This window comes from Meriones unguiculatus, chromosome 15 (genome assembly GCF_030254825.1).
Source record: "Meriones unguiculatus strain TT.TT164.6M chromosome 15, Bangor_MerUng_6.1, whole genome shotgun sequence".
NCBI lineage: Eukaryota > Metazoa > Chordata > Mammalia > Rodentia > Muridae > Meriones > Meriones unguiculatus.
The window spans coordinates 76,900,961-76,923,602 of record NC_083362.1 but is presented as its reverse complement, the minus strand read 5'-3'; the positions used below and the strand labels follow the sequence as shown (position 1 = coordinate 76,923,602).

Below are 22,642 nucleotides of genomic sequence, written 5' to 3'. Positions count from 1 at the left end.
AGTATTTACGGTCTGTGGGCCCAGGGATGTGGCATGTACAAGAGAACATGGATAGAGCAGGGTGAGCAGGTGGCAGCACCCCTCTCTGTGCCCTTTCCTGCTGCCGTCGCCTCACTGGGTTTGTCTCAGGCAGGGTGTCCTCATCAGCAGCAATGGAGTCCTGCACCTTGCTAGTACCTACTCAGCAGGGCCCCTTAGGTCATCAGAGAGAAAGGAAGTATCCTCCCTTAAAAGGACCATACTGTTGGCAAACACAGCCTGCTGTCTGCCCATGCTGACCTCGAGAGCCCTGAGAGGATGGAGGGCCACAGGCCACCCCACGGGTGCTGCCCGCAGGCGGAAGGCCCGTTCACTCCTTCTTGCCTCTTGCTGATGACAGACCTCAGAGGACTCCTGGAGCAGAGGAAAAGATCGTAATAAGCTTAATTGGGGCACCATAACCTTATTATTATAATCATTCCCCTCTGAGGAACTGTAAATAATTCATCCTTGGCGCTCCAGAGAGGTCTCTAATTAGACCTTCGTTAGGCACTGCGAAGCCACTTCCTCCTGCAGTTTTGTTTTTCCCTCTATCCACTCACCACATTGAGAAAGCAGCCTCACGTGGCTTTTTTATGTGTTCAAATTGTGTTTAAATAGTGTGCTCTGCCTTTCCCACAGATACGATGTAGCCGGGGCCAGCACTGGGTGACAGAGACCTTTGTGTCCCTCTATCCTTATACTGACACATTCTATTGGGTCAGGGGTCTTGAGGGACCTCAGAGCGTTCCTGTGTGGCCAGGCTGTGCTCTAACCCCCTCGTCCAAACAGGTGAGGGCTGGTGAGGGTGGGGATGGGAGTAGGGACCAGGGAGTAGGAACAGGGCAGAATCTCCAAGTGGCTCCAACACTTGCGATGCATCAGAGACCTTCACCTGCACCGTCAATCCCTAGGCATCGCCTTGACGCCCTGCTCCCGTCAGGAGCTCTCCTGGGGCCATTTGGACAGTGGCATAGATGCCCAAGCAGGTGACATGACAGCGTAGGAGGAAGGGATGATAGAGTTTTTCAGGGTGGCATCCACTTCTGCTGGCCAGGGCCTTGAGTTGTACAGAGTGTGGGGTGTGCAGAGCACGGGGGACCTAGAGTATGGGGTGTGTAGAAGACATGAGGGGTGCAGAGCATGGAGGACAAGAGCTTGGGGCTCAGAGGGCAGAAAGCCCTGGTTTTAACCATAAAGAACAAGCCACTGCCTGCCTCAGGGAACCAGTTCTGTGACTCTGCAATCTCAAGGGTGTTCAGAGAGGACCGCGCCCCCCCCCCCCCGCAATTACTACCCAACAATCTAGGTCCAGGAGCCCAGAGCTTACCCCTCACCTCCAAGGCTCTCTTCCTATGCTGGCCTGGACTTAGCCCTCTTGTGCCTGGCTGCCTTGTTCACGCTTTGCCTAGCTTTGGGCCTCACCCTATCCATCTGTCCCGACAGCTTAGAGACCCCCACACAGGAAGGGAGAGTGTGGCCCAGCAGTAATTTCTTATTTGAGGTTATTTGGTTCTTTAGGTGAGGAGTTGGAAGCCAGTAGACTGGGCTCAGGGTCAGAAGTCAGACAACCACCATGGGTCTTTGCACCAAGGCAGAGGCAGTCTATTCTGGGCAGCCAGGGTCACACTGGAGCCCAGCAGTGAAACACACACACACACACACACACACACACACACACACACACACACACTAAATTTACAGAGTGTCCTCCCTACAGGCTCACCTTGCTCTTTGTTGGTGGTGAGGTGGTGGTGGTTTTGACAAGACAGGAGACAGCTGGAACCTATGAAAAATTCTTAAAAATGTCATGTTGGGGGTTGGTATGATGCTTGCATTTTTATGCTAATTACTGGCACTCAAGATCTGGTCACTGCATGGATAAATCTATCCTTGTTGTGCAAACCTGTCTAAGACATTATACCTGATTGGTTGATTCAAGGCCTAAAACCTGGGCAGGGTAGAAAGGGGTAGGTGTGGCTAAGGTTCCCAGGCTTTGAGTTCAAGAGAATTATGGGAAACAGATGGACAGGAAGAGAGAAGGAAAGAGGACACTACGATGGGTTATTGTGGAGAAGAAACCATGTGGGCTGGGAGGAAAGACTCCAGTAATGGCGTGAAAAGGGCCAGATGAAGAATACAAGCAAGTATGTATAAGGTTATGGATGGAGGTGGGCCAGATGAGGATGTTTAAGGCAGATGGCATTGGATGGGGCTGGGAGGTGGATGGTGAGGTACTGAGACAGCAGTAGGTGAAATATCTGCCAGGCCCAAGGTAAATAAGGCGGTTAGAAGTCTAACAGGTGCCTGTGTCTTATTACTTGTGATAGCAGGTTAGGACAGCAGGTTAAATAATACCGGTGCAATAATTATAGGGCAAAAAATAAATAACAATATTTATCCCAACATCATTTTTATTTACAACAGCAATGTCAGTATACTCTCCTCCTAAAATACCTAGAGGTATTTCTGAGGAATCTGAAGCAGTCCAGCCACCATCACACCAGGCTGAAGGGCCGTAAGTGGGGGGGTTCGCTGTGGAGAGGGTGAGGTCCTTCTTGCTAAAAGATAGGTTTTAGCAAGCTTTCCTGGGAGGGAAAAGGCAGCATCCAGATTGCACTCAGCTAAACACAGGTAAAGGCACTCACTGGCTTTGGCCCTGCAGGAACCAGCTCTGACACAGAAGTGGCAGAGGAGAAGGCTGAATTGGAAAATAGACGGTGGAGCTGGTGAGGTGTGGTAGCACATGCTTTTACATGGCACATGCAAGTACTTGGGAGGACTTGCAGAGGCAGGTGGACCTCTGTGAGTTTGAGGCTAGTACAGTCTACATAGTTGTTCTAGAACAGCAGGAACATAGTGAACCCTTGTCCAAAAAACCAAAACCAAAAACCCACAGTTGGCAAAAATGACTGTCTTTGTGGGCTACTCAGTGCAGCTGCCTAACATTGGAGCTTGCGCCTTCTTGGGCTTTCTGCCTCTCCCCAAGGCACTCTTGGAACAGGTGTGGCCCTCACTGAGGCACCCTAACTCAGGCCGTCGGGGTTGAGGGGCCTCATCTTCCACAAGAGAAGAACCCTGGGTTCTTCTTCGGGCACCATGCTGTGAGCTGCACTGGTCCTTCCTGGTTAACTCAGAGCCAAGTTTGCAAACCTTCGTGGTTGCTGCTCCCAGCAGGGCCTCAGATCAGGGGTAGCTGCTTTCTCTATCCCCAGTCCTGGGTGGAGCCTGGACTCAGAGCTTCTGTTCTTTGCGGTTCCCTGGCCCTGAGGAGGGCTGAGCCAGGAGAGATGGATTTGAGGACCCCATCAATGCTTCCTTCTGGTGTGAAGAGACAGAGTTGGATCCTGAGATAGTAAGACCAAAATGAGTAAGCCATCTGTAAATGCTGGTGGAGATATGGAGGGAAAGGAGCCCCTGCATACTGTGCTGGGCGTAAATATTTTAGCCACCGTGAAAAATGGGATGCCGCTTCCTCTGAAGAACAAACACGTGAAGCCAGGATACCATCAGCAGACCCACGGCTGGGCAGATAGCCAAAGAAAACAAAACAAAATCAGTTTGTCCCAGAGATGTGTGCACCCTGGTGTTGACCTGGACTCATTTCACAAATGGTGTAGAAACAGAGCTGCCTGTGTCTACCAGCTGGCCACCGAATAAAGAAAACACGGTCCCCACAGGCTATGGAATACCATCCAGCCATCAGGAGCATGTAGGAACTTTCACTACCTTATAGAAAGCAGTGGCCATCCTTGTGCTAGAGAAATAAGTCAGACCAAAAGGACCAGCACTGCGTCCCCTCCCAGATGGAGTAATGATGGGCAGAGGCTGAGAGAACAGGAGGCAGGTGGGAAAATGGCAAGCAGCAGAAGCTGAGCTAACAGTTAGCCAAGGTCTTGTGGAAGTTCTGTGCTGTCCACCGTAGGGCAGCCGCAGACATCAGCTGTGCATGGCACCGTTCAAGAGCCTAGAAGGATGTCTAAGTCCTCTGTCTCCCGCACTGGCAGTGTGTACTCACTCATCTCAGAACCTTGAGAACTGGAAAGTTGAGGGGAGTCTGCTAGGTGGCTGAGCCCACACTCAAAAAAGGGACAGTTTCCAGTATCAAGTTACCCATTAGGTAAGGTTTGTGTCCTCGGCCCACTTGAAGGGGAATTGGGGAAGAGCAAGTCCTGCCCTAAGGAAAGAGAGGGCAGGGATTTCTTATGGTTGGAGAACTTTAAAAACTGTCTTGCACCAAATCAGCGTGCTGGCCACTTGTACCCTTTGGGTCCCTTTCTGAAGATAGCATTTTAAAAACTGCTTCATTTTCACGAGTCTCTTGAATTCGTAGTTATCGAATTTTCTGCATAAGTTTAATTTGATTTAAACATTGCACATGTGTGTGTCTGCTGAAATGATAGCACATTTTTACATGCAACTTTTTATTTTTAATGTACCTCTTAACAAAATAAGGAGGAAACACAATAAAATAAATAAAATAACTATTTTTATTGATCTTCCCTGTTGAAGTAAGACACAATTATTAATTTTCCTCCAGTTATTTTAAATAGTTTTTTAAAAAAATTATACATATATATATATATATATATATATATATATATTTAAAATAGTTGACTTCAATTCTTATTAAGCCCAACACCTAGGCTTCCTCAAGACACTGGACAGCTGATTCCCCTGAACAGACCACACTGACCTATGGCTTTGCCTGCTTTGCGAACATTTTGAATAATATAACTGTAAGACTGTAATGTAGCATCTTGCTGACACACAGGCCACAGCCCCCTCCCACAGATACTGATGAACTCCTGCTGAGACGTAGGCTGTGAGCTAACAGGCTTCCAAGTTCCAGGATCTCAAACACCTGGAAAGTTAGTTTATATCAAAGGGGAGACTGGAGGCCACACACCCCTTTCCCAGTGACCGGCATAGGAATCAGAGAACCTGTCTGCAGGGTCAAACTGGAAAACCCTCCCGCTCACTCTCAGAGAGGTATAAGAAGATCCCCACTTCTGTCAGGTGAGCCCTGATTTCCTCTCTTCAGAACCCCTCCACCCCCATCCCATGCCCCCTCTGCCTCTGGTCCAGTGCCCTGAAATCTCCTGAGAGGCACCACCATGCTGTTACTTGTCAGTGTGTCACGATGTTGGCTAAATCTTGGGGCTTCAAGGAAAGCGATTTCTGTCCTCCGTCACACCCAACCCTGTTCTACACCTGCACAGCTGCGTCTCCTGGTCCCGGCGTTGGGGGTATGACTGTGATCGCTTGCTTAGCCAGGCTCACTCTGCATTGCCCAATGCGAACAGGTCTGTGCGCACTAAGCAAGCTGGAGGAGCTTCCTGAGCTCTGGGACTGACATTCCAGCAGCCTTTGCAGGGGTGCTGTCTGAATGCTGAGGTGATTCTTAACTCGCCAACAAGTGTGTTGCACTAGCCTTTCCTCCCTGCTTGCTGAGAACCTCTGGTTCAGCCAGTTCCAAAGCCACCTCAGTTCTTCATACTCACCCAGGGCCTGGAACATGTGCTCAGTCCTAGGCATAAAAAATGAGGCTGCCTTCGAGATGCCATGGAGTTTTTTTCAGGTTTTCTTTTTGCTCCTCTGTCCACTTGGTGTTACTGTGGTAATAAGCCATCACCTTCAACAGGCGGAAGCCAGGAATCTCCAGGAGTGCGCTGCAGCCCTCCAGCTCCCTTGGACCTGAGGGGCCTGTACTGTCAAGCTGCTGCTGGCTGGGGGAGGGGAAGCGCTGCGGGCCTCACCGCTGGCGCTCAGAGCCTGTTTTCTTGAGTGAATGCCCTCAGGGATTATTGCAGGTCTTTAAGTTCTGAGAGGCTTGTCTTGCTCCCCCACGCCAGTTCGCATGGCTCGGGTGTGAGTGTTTTGGATGCTTTCCTCTCCATTCCCAGGGGCATTACCTGCAGTTTATTCCTAGCTCAGCATTTGGTCCAGGTAGTTACCTGCATTTATCAAAACCCAAAAACAGTAACAGTGAAGAGTCAGCCTGTGTCCTCTTCCCTCGGCCAGGATCTTCTGGGTGTGGTGGTGGTTTGCCACCACATTGTCATGAGTCTAGGGAGGCCATTAGCAGAAGTATTCCAAGCGTCACTTTTAGAAATGTGTCCATAAATAATTCTGACGGCCTCTCACTAAGACTGGGGGGGAGGGGGATTCCTGCATTCTCAAAGCAGGAATCAGGGGACAGAGGGAAAACTGTGCTGCATCTTCTCATTGTCAGCTGTGCCCTGTTCCCTGGATTACCGAGCCTAGCAATACAGACAAGCTTTTAGGATGTGTTGACTGGAAAAAGCAAAACACAAACTTCCGTTGGAGGCAGGTCAGTCCCCTGCAGTGACTAGGTGACATAGCAGGGAGGGAAGAGAAGCCAGCTCAGTGTGTTAGGGAGGAGGAAACTGTGGTGCTTTCAAATTAGATTTTTTTTCTCCCTTCTTATTGTTGTGTGCTGGGTGCTCTGAACGGAAAGCTTTAAAAAAATAGGTTAACATGTCTAAAAGAAAAACATATTTCTCCACTGCTTTGTGAAGGACTTGGCAGAGGTCAGAGCTCCTCCTGGCAGGGAGGAGAAGCCCAGGGCCATTTCTCTGTGCTGTGACCTGGGGATGGAGTCCTCAGCCAGGAGGTAGGAGGTGGGCCCCAGGGACCAGGGCAGGAATGGAATGCAGTCCCTGGCCAGGCAGACAAGAGACAGAGGAAGGAGGAGAGAAAGGAGGAGGAGGAGGTGCAGGGGTAGGAGGGCCTTTTCCCTTCTTCCCCTAGAGAAGCTGTTTTCCCAATAAATAACTGGCGTGCCACATGAAATATAAGCCTCGTGAATTATTCTGCCCTTTTTGGGATCCAGGAATCTTTCCTTGTCTGGACGGGTCATGAAGGCTCTGATGGATGCCACAGACCTCCAGGGCACTCCTCTTCCTGAGGGTGAAGGAGCAGGGGCCTGGCCCACCCATGCTCTCCGCCTCCCACTGCGGAAGTTAAGTTGGGAGCTTTTTGCTTGGCCTAATAACCCAGCTTCTCTCGTCTTTATTTTACATTTTACTTCCTGCTTCTTCTGCTTCTGCGGAGCACCTGAGGCATCTGTGCTCCTGAAGGAATTCCTCAGAGAACTTCTCCAAGAGCAAGCATCCTGGACAGTGGCACCTGTCTAGGTTGGCCTGGACAAAGGGGAGAGGGTATTCCTTGGTTAAAATAATGCAAGCCCTGGGCTGAGCAGCTCACAGAGAGCCACCATCCCCAGTTCAGTGGGATCAAAACAGGAAGACAACGGCTCCATGGTCACACGGGGTGGGCAGCCACCGCCTCTGTGAGCTTGTCGGTGCTCATAGAACTGCAGGAATGTCAGCGGGATATGTTGAAGGCCTCCTGGCAAGTTTCTGTATGCTCCCGTGCTACAGGCACGTGCCAAACCAGATTGTGTGCTTCCTGGTGTGTGCAGAGGGCTCCCAAGGAGTCTTCGTGTGCACCAATGGAATACACACAGTCCTGCAAAGTCATGTCTCCCCGCACAATGAAGAAAGCATCCTGACTGATTTCAAGTCATACTACAGAGCCATAGCAGAGAGAGAGAGAGAGAGAGAGAGAGAGGAGAGAAATAAACCAACAGAGCAGAATAAAGGACCCAGACATAAACTCATAGCTGCAACCGCCTGATTTTTGACAAAGATGCCAAAAATATACATTGGAGAGAGAGAGAAAAAAAAAAACAATTTATTCAACAAACGATGCTGGGGAACTAGGATGTCCGTGTGAAGAAGAATGAAGCTAGGGCCTTGTCCCTCACCTTCAACAATTTTGAAATGGGTCAAATACCTTAAGACTAGAAACTGTAAAGGCCCAGAGGAAAGAAAACACTTCAAAATATAAGAACTTGTGCAAAAAAGCCCAGTAGCTCAGGAAACAAGATCAAGAATTGATAAATGAAATTAAAAAGCTTCTGCACAGCAAAAGACACAATTATTGAATGGAGACAGCCACAGCACAGGAGAGAGGTTTTGCTTGATGTAGATCTGATAGAGGATTGATATCTAGATTACATAAATAACTTAAAAAATCTAAATCCCCCCTAAAACCAAATAACCCAACAAAATGACCTAGTGAGACAATGACAAACAGTCACAGAACCTGAAGCACAAATGACCAGAAAACACTGGAAATGTTGGGAGTCTGTTTCATTCCAGTCAGAACAGTCACTGAGAAACCAAACTACAGCCAGGCGTGGTAGCACATGCCTGTGACCCCAGCACTCGGGAGGCAGAGACAGGTGGATCTCTGTGAGTTAGAGGCCAGTCTGCTCTACAGAGCAAGTTTTAGGACAGCCAAGCCTTCATTACAAGGAAAAACTCTGTCTCAGAAAACAAAACAAACAATAAGAAAGAAAGAAAGAAAAAAAAAAGAAAGAAAGAAAGAAAAGGAAAGGAAAGGAAAGAAAAGAAAAGAAAAGAAAAGAAAAGAAAGGAAAAGAAAAGAAAAAAATGTATGTGGGGATGGTGGCACAAAGGAAGCCCGTTGTCACTGTTAGTGGAGGGGGATGTGAACGAGCCAGATACCTCTGGAAACTGTACGAAGGACCCTTAAAACAAACTAACAACAACAACAACCTACCTCCTGGTATAGACCTGGAGGAAGCTATTGTAGGCACAGCACAGAGACAGGCCCACATCTGCTTTTTTCTTTTTTCAGCACTAGTCACAATAGTGGATTCAGAGAGCCTGCCCGAGTGCCTGTCGGGAGACAGATGGTTAAAGAATGTGTGGTCCATATACACAGTGGAGTTTTATTCAGCCGCAAGGAAGAACAAAAATGATGCCACTTATTAGAAAAATGGATGCAACTGGAGATCATATTAAATAAAATAAGTCAGATGCAGAAAGGCAAATATCACTTTTTTTTCTCTTGTGGATCTTGGATCTTGGCTTATATTTATAGATATGTATATATATGTATATATATATATATATGTATATATATATGGTGGCATGAAGAGGTGGGAGACTAGGGGAAGGGAAAAATCTGTGAAGAAGAATCTGTGAAGAAGAAAGGGGAGGAAAGGGGAGCAAATAAGGGCAAAGTACAACATCATACTCGAAAGAAACTGCCCACCGCAACCCACACTGTGCCAAGTACGTAATGGGGAAATGCTGAGCGTGTGCTTGTGGTGTTGGTGGATCCAGGCCCGAGGGCTCCTGCAGTGACGTCGAGGGAAAGGGTCAAACGCTCATGCTCTCGCTTCAGGAGTCAAAAGGGTCGGCCTGCTGCTGGGGGGCTGGCATTCCTCTCCAGGGTTCCTGAGTTCTGGGGTAGCGGCATTGGGTAGGGGTCCAGGCAGTGAGTTCAGTGAGCTTGGCCACTTGCTCAGCCCAACCCTGGGACACAGGAAAGGGTGTAGCACGGGGTCTTGGGAAGGCCTCTCTTGTCCTTCTCCAGTTGTGCTCGGGGTCATCAGTATGGGGACACTGTGGTGTGCGGCCACCTGGAGCCTGTGCTGTCGGACTGGAGCGGAGGCTGTGTGTGAGCTGGGACCTCTGTACCCCCGTGTCCTGGTCCACAAAGAGCAAGCAAGGGCCAAGGGGGCGTCTTTGCTCCACTCTGGCCCTTGTGTGTGCCCACAGGTACACAGGGCAGGGAGAGGTGCCGGCAGGCCTGTGGGGAAGCCCATCGTCCTGAAAGACTACAGTATCCATGGGGGTCTTGGAGGTGTCTCGGGCTAGGAACCCTGTGGACAGGTGGGACTTGAGGGTCTTCTCAGGTAGACTCTTATGCTTCCCTGCTGGACTCAGTCAGGGAGAGGGACACAGGGCCTCATGGATAACAGCTTTTCTCACCATCCATGACTCAGAAGGGGAGCAGGTCCCCAGGGACCTTCGAGTTGACCAAGTGGTCAGCACCAGGCCAGCCACAGAACGGCGGCAGTTGCAAGCTTCAACCACCAGATGGCAGGGGAGAGTTCAGTGTGGCTGAAGTGATCAACAATCTCTAGGCCGCATAACTCAAGTTCTCCCTGGCTACAAGGCAGAGAAGGTGACGCGGAAGGATGGACAGGCATGATGGGCAGCAGGTGGGGGGGGTCAGCTTGGCCCACTGGAGGGCACTCATGCAGCACTGAGGGATGGCTTAGAGCTGTCTACAGAAAGCAGGGCAAGGACGCCAGGCTGTGGCCGAATGACTGAGCCTTGGCCTGTGAAGCCCTAGAATTGCAGAATGGGAAAATCCTATGTAGTCCTGCACCTGAGGTCTCCCATCTCTTTTCTGCGGGAGCACCGCAGGTTATTGTATCCTTCACCCCTCCTAGTGCTCAATGTGAGGGCAGCTATTTGCCTGAGGACACCTTGATGCCCGAAGCCGGTGGCTCATTGGTCTGGTGTGCCTGGGCAGCATGGGTCTCGGGAGCATCCACAAAGGTGGTATGGGGTATTGGAAGGAAGCATGAAGAAGTTCACGTGGTCCGAGCCGAGAAGTGCAATACAGCAGGAGACCCATAAGCCAAGGAGAAGGAAAGGTGGGAGGGGGGGGGAGCAAGGGGCCAACTTCCAGGTGTCAAGCAGGCACAGCTCTCTCCCTCTGCTTCTCACAGAACTCTTCTATGTGTCTCATTCAGGAAGCCTGGCACATGGGTGCAAGTCATCAGTTCTAGGGGTTCATGGTTCCCTGGTGGCCAAAAGGGTCTCAGGACGTGGGACAGCCTCCTGTCCCCTTCAGAACAAAGCTGGCAGGCAGACACTCGCCCTGTCTGTGAAAGATGCTCTCTGCTCCTTGGGCTGAACAGATCCTGGTTTTTCTGGGTAGGTGGGCACCTGGGGTAAGGAAAAGTATGGGAGGGAAAGGTAGGGCAGCGGGGTCAGGACAGCAGGAATGCAGAAGGAACTGGAGCTGCCCCTGGGGACAACAGAGGGACCTGAGGTGTGGGTACAGCCAACTCAGAGCTCATCTGTTGGTGGCTAAAGGAAACTGGAGCCTGAAGTGGAAGCCCCTGCTGAGCTTTGTTGGTGTAGCTGGGCACTCTTCCCCTGGCTGGGGAGGGTCAGTAGAGGTTGTAGGTCAGACCCTGACTCGGCTTGGCTTGATGAATTTACTTTTAAACAAACCCCTCTGGGCTTCTCCCCTGAGGCATGTCACATAAATCTCTATTTAGTGCCACTGGGTTTCCAGCCAGGGAGCTGCCAGGATGTTTTGAGAAGAAACTGGGAGGTCAAATGGTCTTGTCTTAGGGACTGCGTAGATGAGAGCTTGGAGTTGGGTGCCAGATGGGGTTGTGAAAGAAAGGCCCTGACTGGGGAGCCCTCCCCCACCCCAATACTGGAAAAGGCCACCCCTGGTCAGTGGAGAGGCTTCAGGTGCCTGTGGTTTCCTAGTGTGTGCACACCCTGAGGGAGGGAGCCAAGGGCTGCAAAGCCCCCCTTCCCTGGTCTCTCTACATCTGCAGAGAGAACTCCAGTAATGCAGTGCTTCGTAACTGTAGGAGCCTCCCTGTGCTCTGGGCATTTCCTCACCTGTTCTCACAGAGCCTTGTGGAGCGGACAGCAGTGCGGCAAAGGCCTGAGCCAATGTGTGCTGTTGACATGGGTATAGCCGTGTCAAGGACCCCTAATGCCTCAGCCCCATAGAGGTGGCAACCCTTCCCCGGGTGAGGCTCTGAGGGATGGATGGCAGAGCCTTCCCCAGGTGAGGCTCTGAGGGAGGGGTGGCAGAGCCTTCCCCAGGTGAGGCTCTGAGGGAGGCATGGCAGAGCCCTCCCCAGGCCCAAGTGTAGGTGTTGACAGTGTGTGCAGAAAATGTCCACCACAGCTCCCGCCCAGGGATCTTTACAGCCTGGAAGCTGCTCCCAGTAGATACTGCTTCTACTGGGATCAGCTGAACCCGCCTCCTTGTTCAGCTGTATAGTAGCCCTGCCTCCTCCTGTTTCTCTGTATGTAATGTGTCCACCTCCATGTTCAGCTGTATGCACTAACCCCCTCCCCAGTGCTATATAATAAACACCCCTGCTCCTGGAGCAGCTTCTTCATCACAGGGCCTAGTCCACCTGGCTCTGGATTGCGTTTCTGTTTTTTTTAAGATTTATTTATGTATATGAGTGTGCTACTTGCATGTATGCCTGCATGACAGAAGAGGGCATTAGATCTCATTAAGGATGGTTGTGACCCACCATGTAGGTGCTGGGAATTGAACTCAAGATCTCTGGAAGGGTGACCAGGGCTCTTAACCACCGAGTCAATTCTCCAGCCCCATCTGTGTGTTCTTGTATTTGCCTTTTCTTTATTCCCTCTGTTCCAGTCAGGTCTGTCATAACAGTGGTAGGTCACCTGTTTCCACATCAGAACCTGAGCTCTGCAGGCCCTGGAACCTCCTGAAAGTCACAAGACAGGGGAGCAAAGCCTCTAGCTGCCTCCACATGTCTATTTTGTAAGAGTCTCTATAAAATGTTCAGCCCTAAGCCATTAATTTTATGTGTGTTACTAAACCTTGAACTGTGGCTCATTGAGGTGTCAGTGAGGTAGCCAAATGTCAGAGGGATCAGGTCCATCTCCAGGCCAGTTTGGAAAGCCCTCCATACTCTAAACCAAGATCACCCCCCTTAGTCATAGCCCCAGTTTGCATCCCAATGCTGGAGGGGAAACATGAGCTTTTTTGCCCTGATCTTCCAAGGCTTCCTGGGAGAGGTAAATGCATGCTTAGGGCAGGGCCAGGCCCTAGAGACTCCATTGGAAAGGAGTCAGCCTGACCTGCAGGCCTCAGGAGGGCATCACAGAGGAGCTGCCCTCCTCCTGGTTGAAGGGTGTGTGGGCCAGCCAGGCAGAGAGGGTGGGAGAGGTGCAGAGCCACAGAGAGCAGAGCACGGTGCAGCCCTGTTTGTGTTGGCAATGGTGCTGCCCAGCCATTTCCAGGTTGGATGGCTGCATGATGGAGAATGTAGGTCAGGGGTTTAAGCAAACACCTTCTGGATCTCACATCTATGTGAGTGTGGGGAGGGGTGCTCGGGAGCTGCTGGAGAGTTGGTAAGTACGAAACTGTCTCTGGATTGAAAGGACAGCCTCATCAGTTGTCACTTACCTTGGTGGGGGTAGATCATGGACAGAGGAAGTGCTAACCTGGTTGGAGAGCTCAGGATGCTGAGAACAGGCAACAGGAAGACAAGGCCTGGCATCAGCCAGGGCAGAAAACAGGGAACAAGGTGGGTAAAGGGAGGCTGTGGGGACACTCAAGACAAGAGTGACCAGGGGCCAGAGGCCACCAACACACACTGGCCTGAGAGACCTCAGTCACGGAGAAGAAACAATCCACCCCTGCCTGGGACCAGACACAGGCACAGGCTCTGCGGCAGGTCCCCCAGGCTCACCCTCGAACAACATGGAACATTCTCACTGCCTCTCACTGAGGGGATCCCCGGGCGAAACCAAGACGCCTGCCCCCGGACACAAGACTCCTTCCTTTCTCGTCAGCCTGTAGTCTCTCCCCTGGTCCCTGAAGCTCTGGAAACACAGACGCCCGCTGACAGCTGAACGTGGCCTCTAGAGCCAGGCCAGCGTTGTCATTGACTCGGGAGGGAAATGTCCAAACTGCCTGTCACCAAGGAGCCGTGACAGTCCTGCTTCGCCCAGAGCTTCACACTAGCTGATGCTGGCACTTTATTGTCCCTGAAAAGATGACTTCACTGGTAGGAGCCCCAGAGACCTTGGGGGAGACTATGTAGAAGTCACTCATTTATATGGCCATCGTGAGGCGACTACAGACAGCAGGAAGACACCTTCTATGAGCTCCGGAGGGAGGCACAGCCACCACCCAGCTGGCCACTCACTGGTGTGTGTGTGGCCTGCTCCCAGGAGTCCTTGTCCTCTTATTTCACACTGACGTCATCATACTACCCTACCAGCAACCCTGCCCTTGGCCAAAACCCTGGTGCTGGGAAGCTTGAGAGAATGGGCAGGCCCTGCTCCTGGCCATGGTGGCCCTTGTCTGTGTGGAGATGCAGAGGTACACCTCCAGATGGAGTTCCTCTGTCCCCTTTGTCTTCGCTTTAACAGGATTTGTTGGCCTGAGGTGGTGATGCTGTGTGGATAAGAAAAACGCCTTCCTGAGGAACCGCAGAGTGGCCCTGTGAGCCCAATTGCCTTGGTGGGAGGCCTGACCTCACTTCCTCCACTGCAGTAATTAATGGGACAGAAGAGCAGCCTCCGAGAGCCAGGTCCCCAACAGCAGCGCACACTTACCGTGCATTATTGCTGTGTAAAGAGCCCTTGGGGCCATAACACTTGCAGGTCAGCGGGCACAGAGGCCGCTCTGGCTCGCCCAGTGTTTACTGAGAAAACATCACAGGTCTTCTCATCTGCTCTTACACTTCATATTTGACACTAGTCCATTTGAAAAACAAGTGGGTATTCTGAATGGGGAGGTTTCCTCTGAGTGCCAGGAGCTGTGGGTCAGAGTCTATGGCTACAACCCCCCCCCCCAATGGGGCTGGCTTCCTTTCCTTTGGGTGGGAGGCAACTGGGGAGGTACACACTCAGGCCAAAGGTCAGAGGCCAGAGCAGAGGCCTTTTCCCTACCCTCCAGAACTAAATCTCCAGCACTGACCACTAGGTTGCCCTGCTTTCTCCCCCTCCTTTGCACTCTTTCCCAGCAGGCAGCTCTGCCTGTGACCTCCTCACCCATTCATTCACCAAATATTTACTGTGTGCACACCATGAGCCAAACTTCATTCCAGACTCTTGGGACAATCCTTGAGGACAATGAAGCAGACCAGCTCCCTGTCCTGAGAGAGAGTTTATGTTCTGGGAACAAATGGCAAGGAGTACCAGTGAGCCCCAGGTGTGCTACATGGCAGGAGGGTGAGGGGCAGGAGGGTGAGGGGCAGGAGGGTGAGGGGCAGGAGGGTGAGGGGCAGGAAGGTGAGGGGCAGGAGGAGGGAACAGGCAGCAGGGGCAGCTGTGGGTGGCATGTGGACAGGGAGGGAAGCTAGGCCCCTGTGGGAGACGAGATTTGGAAGATAACCTGCAGAAGGGGATGAGGTTTGCACGTGGACGTCCGGGGAGGAACACGCCTGTGCGTGGGACTTTGGTGAGCGTGGTGGAGGAAGGAGCTGGGAGTGCGTGGCTGAGTGGGAGGTTAGGCAGGGACAGCTGGGGTGGAGCACATGGTGTCCTGACACTGCTGTGATTTCGAGGCCGTTCACCTAGGTAAACAAGTAGAGCTCCGAAGGCTCTGTCAGTGCACCTGTAGGAGGGCTTGCTCACTGCTGTCTAGCTGCTGGAGATGCCCGGAAGTGCCCAGCCTCCTCAGGCCTCCCTCCTCACCACATCCTTGTTTGGGGGGGGGCTCTTCATCCCCCTCCTCACCCAGCTCCTCCTCCTCTTTCTCTTCCTTCACACACTCTTAAGGATGAATAGCCTATGTCCTGTGTCTTTCCACTCTCGTGGGGAGAGACTATAACTGCCTGTCGCTCCCAGAACTCCTGCGTAGCCTGCAAGCTACACAGACCTTTGAGAGCTCCACTCACTCCACAGACTCCAACAGTCAGGGCTAGAACTAATGTTTGCCTGGGTCATAGCTCAGCTCTCCCACTGACTGGAGGCCAGTAATCGCCCATGTTTCTCCTGTAAAATGGGACTGACGGAACACTAAATTCTGAGGGCTGCTTTGCCGATTAAGCCAGATGACACGCTTTGTAGTCACTGTTGGAGACACCGAACAGTTGTTACTGGGGTGAACGTGCTGGTCACTGGAAACAGTTTGCCAGCCTGTATGATCACAACTCCCTTGTGGTTTTGGAGACTCACCGGGGAGACAAACCTCACAGTGTTAACTACGGTTCAGCCCCTCATTCAGAAAAGGGGGACAGGCTCACCTCCAGTGAGGCTGGGAGCGTTGGGTTGCAAGCTCGCACTCGCACGGTGACGGAGATGGATAGACCTCGGAAGAATGTCCTCTGCAAACCCCAAGGCTCACTATGGGGGACTGAAGTCAAAATTTCATGTTAAATGGGAAATTCAGCAACTTGAACACTACACACACCAAGGAAGGAAAACCTGAAAATATAGATGCTGAAACAAAACAAAAAAATAATGAAATGTTCAGGAGTTCCGGGGGGAAATTCATGTTATGGGCAGATTCAGAAGTTTCATCTTCCAAACCAGATCAGTTGAAACCAGCTAACTCTCCTTATTTCAGTTAGTTTTTTTGTGGATGTATTTGGAGGCCATGGGTCCATGTCAGGTGTGGTTTCTTGGGTGTTGTCCACCTAGCTTTTTAATTCAGTATCTCTCCCTAGGGCTCACTGCGTAGGCTGGCACTGGCCAGCACTGTCCCCATTCTCTAGCTCTGGGATACCAAGTGGGCACTGCCATGCAGGGCTACTTTTGGGTGAGTTTGGGGGGGGGTCAGATTGAGGTCCTCATGCTTGCATGGCAAAAACCTCACCAACAAAGCTGTCTCCCTGATACCCTTGCTTTATTTTAATAAAGAGAAACCCAGGCATGCAAAATGGAGAATAGAAGGTAGATCAAATCATACTAAAATGATGGGAAAATGATAAGCTGATAGTTCTTAAATCTTGGTGGAAGGAGTGATTTATCTTAAAAACACATTTCCAAACCAACTCTAAAAACCAAATATATAACAGAGGACATATTAAAAACTGAGTACCGAGAGATGGTTTGGGATAAATTATTTCATTTATTAATAGGACATAAATCCCAATGTTTAGGCCATGATCCAAAACACACAAAAAGACAAGACTGGACGTCACAGAATTTTAAACCTTAATTAATCCTCAAAATGGACAAAAACAGTATAGAAAAGAAAACTATGACACCACAGAGGGAAGTCTAAGAATGAGGAACAAAACGCTCAAAACACAGCCTGCCAGACTCTTGAGTAAACACCCCAGCCCCTGCAGGAAGTTCCAGCAGATACGCTGAAGGACTTCACAGTAGAAAAATCCTATTTCACAATATTGAATAAGCCAAAGAAGAAGAGAGAAGAAAAGGAGGAAGGAAGGAGGAAAAAGAAGGAGGAGGAAATAGGATAATAATAATAATAATAATTTTATAACAGGTGGAAAGAGCAGAGATTGAAAATGACAGTGCCCCAAAGCATGAATGAGAACAACATCTCAAGCCAGGCGAGGTGGCGCACACCTGTGATCCCAGCACTCTGGGAGGCGGAGGCCAGCCTGGTCTACAAGGTGAGTCCAGGACAGTCAAGGGTATTATTTCACTGTACTACAAAAGAACATCAGGGAGCAGGGGTGCAAAAGCTCACCCACAGAGGACCCCAACTAAAATACAAATGAACAAACGGTCCCCTGCCTGCATTTCGATCCCATGGATTGGGGAGAAGGACATTACGCAGTCACAATCGTCCCACACTCCTTGGTTCAGTTGCTTTTGTTCGCAGGATGATCTCTTTTACCCTGTGCCATGAGCTTTTTGTTGAGGAGAACGTGGAGGTTGAAAACTATCTCCGGGACTCAGGAGACTGGGGAGTGAGGCTCCTGAGCCCAGGAAGAGGTTCCTGTGTCTCTACTCTGAGCCCCAAACCCCTGTAGGTGGGCCCTCCCCGCCAGTTGCCATTCCTTGATTGTCACCTAGGCCAACCTGTCTTCTTTGCAGCTTTTGCTGCTCCCATCACTCTCCTTCAAATTCTGGCCGTGTGAGTGCTGGGGAAAAAGGCTGAGGCTCGGGCCAGGCACAGGTGTGTGGGCTTGCTGTCCCTGCTATGGTACTATGAAGCACGGGGACAGAGAGAGAGATGACAGAGGTGGACCTGGAGATTCCCACAATTCTCTGCACTCCATCCTGACCCTGATATTGGCACTTCTATCCAGGGGTTCAAGGACGGAATCTAGTCTGGCCTCTGGTTTCTTCCAGACAGCACAGACAGGCTTTGTATCTTCAATTCTCCAATTTGGAAAACTCTGTACCTCATACATTTTAAATTTTTATTAAAAAATGCAATTATGTGTGAAAAAGTTGCAGTGCCTGCAGTTTCGGGGATGTAGCAAAAGGCTCAACGTGTTGCCTTATACCAACCAGTTTCTTAAAGCAGAGTCAGATACAGAATGGGGGTCCTGAAAAAACTGGCAACAATATATGGTTTCCTCAGCGTGCAGTGACCAAAAAGTAACTCAAAGCTGACGTGCATAATATCAGCAGTGCTCACTGTGGTGGGGCAGGGCCTCGCTGCCGCCTCGGTGCTGATCACAGCATGCACTCGCAGCCCTGCACATGCCTCACAGCGCACAAGGCCAGTGAACTGCCTGAAGGCCTCAGCTCAGATGCAGAAGTTCCTGCATTTAGAGAGACATAACAATTTAATTACAGGAAACAGTAACTCGATGCGCGCATGCGCTCCTCACAACAGTTGCACCTGGCAGGTCCAAGTGTTACTGTCCTTTCAACATTCCAAGGCTGGGAATCGGTCCCCAAAACATCCCGACAGAAAGCAGGAGAGCCGGGCCGTAAGAACCCACCCCTGCACTTTAAGACTCTTTGACAAGTCTGAAGCCTTGTTGAGCACAGCCGTGCCTCTCTCTTGACTCCCTGAATCTCACAGACCAGTCGCATCATGGGTTTCACTGCAAACATTCCCTGGTGTCATCTAACCTGCCCAAATGCTAAATGTTTGCATATCATCTCTGTGACTCTGGCCCTCTGGCTTCTCCTCCGGCCTGTATCTCAAGAACCCTGGGCCACCTTTCTCGGTGTGTAACTCCACTGCACACTTTCATATTTTGGATTCTGTTGTTCCCCCTCGCAACTTGGGATCTTGCTGCATAATGGAGGCTTCTTCCTCCTAACCCTGAGCTCCCAGAAACTCTGCTGCCCCACACTGGTGAGTTAGTGTGGCTGCAGCAGATGGCTCTGACCTCAGATGGGGCCTCCTTGCCAAGTGTCTTCTCTTCTGTCTCTGTATGACTGTCCTCTGCAGGTGTTAGCACTAGACTGAGAAGCACCTGTGCTTAAGAGGAGGAGCCAGTGGTGTGTGTTGGTGGTATAGTGGTGAGTGTAGCGGTATCCAAGCGGAATCAGAATGGAAGGTCAGACAGGCTCGGGACGAAGCTCCTACCATCAGTGTGGGAAAAGACCTTCAGTGGTGGGGGCCCAGAGAGAACGATTGCACACCGTGGCCTGCTCCCTTCCTAGAGCTGCAGGGACGTCCTGCTCCTCAGGAGCCACCAGTCCAGGTGCTCAGAGTGCTGGGATTCCTCCTGGCCAAGGGTCCTGTGATTTCCCACATCTGTCATCTCTGAACCAAGAGTGACATAGCTGGCTGGTTCCTGTGGCTCTGACACGTTTGTTCTTGGGCCAAGCCATGCAGCACCCAAGGGTCTCCAGTCTCCAGACAGCTGCTGAATTCCCAGTTGCATGGTACTGTGAATCAGGTCCACAGCACACCCCTTTCCTGCCTCCAGGAACATGTCCCGCGCGTTCGGTGTGACACTCTGGGCTAGCTAGCATGATGTAATGAACCCCTTTAAAGAGGGTAGGCAGGAGTGCTAGCAGCCCACAGCCATCCACTCCAAGTAAGTGCCAGGGAGGCCTAGGAACTGCAGAGTTAGCAAGGCCCCAAACAGCATGAAATGGTCTCACTATTGTCTGAGTCGTTTTGTCAAAGAACAATGTTGAATGCAACAGAAGGATGGAAGACATTATTCTGCTTAGTCCTCCGTGAACCACCCTCACTTTCCAAGAACCATCTGTCCCACTCTCCTGGTGTCCTGCTGTACGTGTGGGGCCTCTGCGCATCTTTGCGCTCCTGCTGGTCTCGGAAGTTCTGGCTCTATACCTGCTGTGTCTCCTGCTGAAGCCAGATCCCTGTTCGGACAGGATCCAGATTAACACTGTGGCCCTTGCATTTCCATGAGCCTCACCTGGCTGCCGGAAGGGTCCTGGTTTAGGCAGACGGACTTTATTCCCAGTGTAGTTTACATCGTGTGTGGTAGAGGGAGGGATAATTGATTGTTCATCCCTAAAACAGGTTTAATCCCTTCTATCAACTGTTGCTCAGGCTTTAGGGCCTTCCAGAAGCCCACTAGCACAGTGTTTGGCTTTCTGTTCATTTTTCACCCTCTGGGAACTCCACCCTGACACAATTTTACCACGTTTGTCTTTGAGTGAGCTGGGCAGCCTTCTTTGTCTGTCCCGCCCTTCCCTTACCTCACTTGATTGACATTGCACTTTATAGAGGCAACTTACATGCTAGTCAAAGTTGTTCAGATCTTAGAGAGCTCATAAAGACCAGCCCCAGCACAGCTCACAAGGCCACAGACACCCCATAACCTTCCCAATGCCACTGTTGAACCAGCCCCTGTCTTACTTTCCAGTCAATGCGGTACTATCTGGCTAGGCAAATTTGACAACTAACACTGCCTCTCTAATGCCCAGTTCTCATAGCAAACCTCCTCCTTCCCTCATTGCCTTCCTGTCCTTGGTAATCATGGGAACCTCAGCTGGTGACAAGGGAGTGCCTTTAGTGGCTCATATGAGCTGGCTTATCAGCTACCGATTTCCCTTGTGTTACCCTAGGCTCTGTAGCCCTTATCCCAACGAGGGATAAGTAGTTACATTATTTCTCCACTTCACAGTACATGTGCCCTCATGTGCCACAGCCTCATGAGATGAGCTGTGGCTGGTTCTTTCACATCTTCTTTAGACTGGAGAATAGCTGCTTCCAGGAGGAGCCAGAATGGAGGCTCAGGCAGGCTTAGGAGGAGTTATCTGCCTTCAGTGTGGTAGCGAACCTTCAGTGGTGGGGGCCCAGCGAGAAGGAGTGAACACCGTGGGTTGGTCTCCTTCCCAGAGCTGCAGAAACTTCCTGCTACTTGGAAAGCACAAGTGCAGGTGCTCAGAGCTCTGGGATTCCTACTGGCCAAGGGTCCTATGGTTTCCCACCTCTGCCATCTCTTGTCACAAACTGATACCTGTGGTTCTGACCATTTTCTTCTTGGACCAAGGCAAGTCCCAAGTCCAGCAGACCAGGGCATAGTGCTCCCTGGCTGTCTTAACTTCCCACATCCGAACTCTGAATGCTGAGCCATGGATTGTCCCTTCTGCATTAACTGGCCCCAAGAGGTGTCTTCTATCATATCTTCTCCTCCTTGATGCCTGACTCTTTCCACAGGTTCCACAGTTTTGGATCCCAGGAAGGGCTCTAACCTGGACGCTCTCTCCCTTCCCTTCCTGTCAGTGCAGGAAATGCTCCAACACTTCCCTGCCATCCTTCCATCTCATGCTACTCTTTCCTCAATACTCTCCCTGTCAAGTCAGGTGCTCATTAAAGGCTGGCAAGTTAATGTCCTTTTCCTATTGTAACTCCTCACTTACAATGGGCAGGTCTTCCTGGAAGGGCTCTTGAGCATAACTTACCGTCCACAAAACAGCCATACAACATAGCCACCATTGCCACCATTGCCATAGCCTAATTATTATCTAGTCCCATAAGTGCTGTTTTTAGGGACTGCGATGTGTACTTTAATCTATCAGCAACACTCACAAAGAAGACCCCACTCATCAAAGCTGTGCACCACTCTATGCCAACAGAAGAAGATGGCTGCCTTGGGAGTCTTCCCAGGTAGCGCAGCCTTGCTTGCACATGACAGCATCTCAGAGAGCACACAGTCACCATCCCAGACCACATGGGAAAGGCAGTGACAGTGGGACTGTCCTGCAAATGCTCTCCCCTCACAGTTGCAGGTTGATCACCCATTGCAGGGGCTACTTTCCACCTCAAACCCGTCTTTGGCTTTCTCTGTCCATGTTCAGGTGGTAAAAGTGTGTGACTTTCCTAGCAGAATCTCCACAAACATCTATGCATCCCAGGTAGGGGACTATCAACGGACCAGAGTCTGATCTCCACAGTGTGCCTTGGGGAGCCAATGACTCCATTGGGGTTACTCACAAGACCACGGAAGACCCAGGGGCAGTTTCTTCCAGGCCATTCTCTGTTCCTTTCCAGGCCCTTAGCAGACACCTTCAGGATTTGACTCCCATTGCCTGGTGGCCTGCACTGGTCTGGTCTGGGGGGAGTGCTGTCGTGCAAGGCAGAGGTAGCAGGCTGTTCAGGTGCTGGGGTCACCAAAGTTTTGAGAGGGAGCAGTGGGCCCTTCCCAGGCCAAGTGATTAGGAGAGACAGATCTCTCTCTCTCTCTGAACCTAGAGGTCTGGGTTTTTCAGCCACACAGGCAGCAGCAAGTCCCAGGGATCCTTTTGTCTGTACCCCAATCCCAGCAGGACAGCTACAGGCACACAGCCATGCTTTGCTTTTCAGCTGTGTGAAGATCTGAACTCAGGTCTTCATGCTTGCTCAGCAAAGCTCTTACCCACTGAGCCAACTCCCCAGCCCCCGAAGTCTTTCCCAAGCTTTCTGACCACATAAGACATATCTCAAAGGATGTCTAAACATGAGCAGAATGTGGTGGCCTGCACCTATGATCCCAACACTCAGAAGACTGAGGCAGGAGGACTGCATATTCCAGGCCAGGCTGGACTATAAACAAACAAACAAACAAAAAAAAAAAAAAAAAACAGTGTCTCAAAAACAGAACAATCAAGAACCACATCGTTGGGACACCATTTCCTTGACAAGGTCAGCTCTTCTGATGACCCCCACATAGGATGGGTTT

General features: G+C 50.9%; 1 long non-coding RNA gene across 2 annotated transcripts in view; it reads left to right on the top strand.

The window, feature by feature from the left end:
• Window positions 1-14,714: 14,714 nt before the first annotated feature.
• The window catches only part of LOC132648125 (uncharacterized), a 47,242-nt gene continuing 39,314 nt past the window's right edge, over window positions 14,715-22,642 (top strand). For both annotated transcript variants that reach the window (XR_009586511.1, XR_009586510.1), the window contains exons 1-2: window positions 14,715-14,829; window positions 17,074-17,203. This is a non-coding gene — a long non-coding RNA (uncharacterized LOC132648125). The remainder of the gene's footprint in view (window positions 14,830-17,073; window positions 17,204-22,642) is intronic.